The sequence below is a fragment of the Orycteropus afer genome, unplaced genomic scaffold (genome assembly GCF_000298275.1).
Source record: "Orycteropus afer afer isolate SDZICR_OR568_19922 unplaced genomic scaffold, OryAfe1.0 scaffold00465, whole genome shotgun sequence".
Classification (NCBI taxonomy): Eukaryota; Metazoa; Chordata; class Mammalia; order Tubulidentata; family Orycteropodidae; genus Orycteropus; species Orycteropus afer.
In genome coordinates this window covers 2,382,268-2,385,318 of record NW_006922052.1, presented here as the reverse complement: position 1 = coordinate 2,385,318, position 3,051 = coordinate 2,382,268, and positions in this window count along the sequence as shown.

Sequence of the window (3,051 nt, the reverse complement as noted above, 5' to 3'; positions counted from 1 at the left end):
AAAAAAAAAAAAAAAGTTTGGAGGAAGAATCATTAACAACCTGCAATAACACAACTTTGTTTGCTGAAAGTGAGGATGACATGAAACACTTACTGATGAAGACTGAAGAATACAGTCTGCAGTATGGATTATATCTCAATATAAAGAAAACAAAAATCCTCACAATTGGACCTATAAGCAGCATCTCAATAAATGGAGAAAAGATTGAAGTTGTCAAAGACTTCATATCACTTGGTTCTACCATCAGTGCCAACGGGAGGAGCAGTGAGGACATTGGGCAACGTGTAGCACTGGGCAAGTTGGCTGCAAGGGACCTCTTTCAAGTGCTGAGAAGCAACGATGTCTTCTTGAGGACTAAGGTATGCCTAACACAAGTCATGATATTTTAAATCACCTCATATGAAAGCTGGATAATGAATAAGGAAGACTGAAGAAGAATTAGTGCTTTTGAGCTGTGGTGCTGGTGAACAATGCTGAAAGTAACGTGCACTGCTAAAAGAACTAGCAGATCTGTTCTGGAGGAAGTGCAGGTGGAATGCTCCATGGAAGAGAGAATGGCCAGACTTCGTCTCACCTACTTTGGTCATGTTGTCAGAAAGGACCATTCCCTGAAGAAGGATGTCATGCTTGTTTGGTAAGGTGCAAGGTCAACAAAACAGAGGAAGGCCCTCAATGAGATGGATTGACACAGTGTCTGCGACGATGGGCTGAAGTATAGCAAGGATCATTGAGCTGGCGCAGGAGTGGGAAGTGTTTAGTTCTGCTGTGCATATGGCCACTATAAGTCCGACACAAGTCGATGGCACCTAACAACAAAAACAACATAATTAAAACTATTATATTTTTACATATAATTAAAATACTTTCCTACTATTCATATTTTGTTTTTAATTCTGAATAGACAACTAGAAATAGGTGATATTATTCCCTATTTGCCTTTCATGGATGGAGAAAATAAAGGGCAGGAATTCTACACAGGTAATGAGTGTCAGAGTTAGGATTTGAACCTAAGGACTATCTGGTTCAGAAAAATTACTCTTAATCACTAACCTGATGAACATCTCTCAGTAATCAGACCCTACTCTGGAAGCTTTAAAATTACTTATGTACTTATGTATCCCGTACTTAAATCTCTAATCTCTCCTTCATCACTAAACTCCAGGTTTGTATATCCAACTGCCTCTCAAAAGTCGAGGTGTATGTATAATAGACATCACAAAGTTAATAAAGATTACTGCTTAGTTGGTCTACTCCATCCTACATGGCTACTACGAGTCAAAATCAACTCAGCACACAACAACAATTTAATTATAGCTAGAGAGTTACAACTTGGTAGGAAGAAACCCTAAGGAGTAGGGCTAAAGAATCTCAGCCTTAAGGGCTTATTCATTGAAAATTTAAGACAATGAATATATACCAAAAAAAATTCAGGTTAGTGGCATACTATTAAAGGAGCGGGTCTTTGATGAGAAACTAATCACTTGAACACATACGTTATAGAAATGTCATTTCATAGATCCAATGTAAAAAACTAACTCCAGTAAAAGTTCTTTTCTACTAGAAGGAGAGAAAGTCATCTAAGAAAAGCCAATAGGCCTTGAGAGAAGACCAGTCTCTGTAGGCAAGGCAGTGTCAAGCTGCCACAAATTAGTTAAGGATGCCCCTTCAAGGAGTAAAAGAAATATCAGAAAATACAGAGCACTTATTTAGCTACTTTCTTGGCCAGGCACTACTTTGTAAAATAATTTTTTATATATTAAAATAAATAAAGGAAAAAGTTAGTTGTTGTTTTTTTTTTTTTTTTTTCCCCCAACATGTTATGAGGGGAAGGGAAGAAGCTGCTTCAAAAATTTGATGTTAATATGCCCCAACAAAATTCTCAGACCACATATAGGGAGCTGCCTAATTATGGCAGAAATTGTTCAGTAGAAGGTGGATCATATGTTACGGTGAGTTTGATGTCTCAGAATTATAACTTCCTATCCAAAAGCAAACATGTATAGAAATTCTGATACCATAATGGCACAAAGGGAATGGAAAATTTAAAAAAAAAAAAAGTGAACAGTTTTCAATGTGGCTAGCATAATATGTATAATGTTTATATATAACAGGTAAGAACTCAATCATATTTTTGTTGAAAAAATACCTCGTTTTCTAAAACCTACTTGCATGGGTCATTCAGTAATATGAATATAAAGACCCACAGTATTACTTGTTGTTTTTGGTGTTATTTAGAAAAAAAGGCAAGTCTTAATTTAGATAATCACCAGTTCAAAAATCTGAGCATATAAGAAGTAAATCAGATTTTTGTTTTTGTTTATGCTTTTCTTTGTCTGGTTTTGTGTGTGTGTGGGGGGGGGCGGGGGCTAGTATAGATTAGCATTATATTTGGATGAAGCAATGTCTCTGGAAACCTGTTTTTTGTATGTAAGTCTGTGTATGTGCCTGAACGTGTAAGAGTGTTTTGGTTGTTTGATTGGTGGTGTTATACTTTTATATTTATTAATCTTTAATAATAAATTAAGATAATTTAGTTTTAAAATAATTTATTATCAGAGTTTTGATAAGGTGGAGTAATAGGCAGGCAAACTACACAGACCCTCCTTAACAAAGAAAAAGGAAACCAAATAACACAGACACAGAAGATAATCTTGGACCCCTGAGCCTTGAAGGGAAGGATACAGAAGTGGACTAAACTCCAACTAGTAGAAGAACGTGCATGAAACACTGAAAAAGGAGACATACAGAGCTGCAGTCAGTTAGCAATGCTGATGGCATGGACAGCTTGGATATTGCCAAGTCATACTAGGGCCTAATAATTAACATAAAAATTAGCCCTGCTAGCCAGAGGCTACACAGAGGACTCCACTGGTGGCTGATGAATAAAAGGGGAAGCAGTGAAGAGGGACATGGGTCTGATCTGTGGATTTCCGGCTGTCTGGAGGGTGCAGCCATTTTGAATGTTTACAAGTCGTTTGATGTTTAAAGTGACAGCATTCTCTCAGATTCCAGGGACCTAAGTATTGGCTCCACTTGCCAGGGACCACAAGG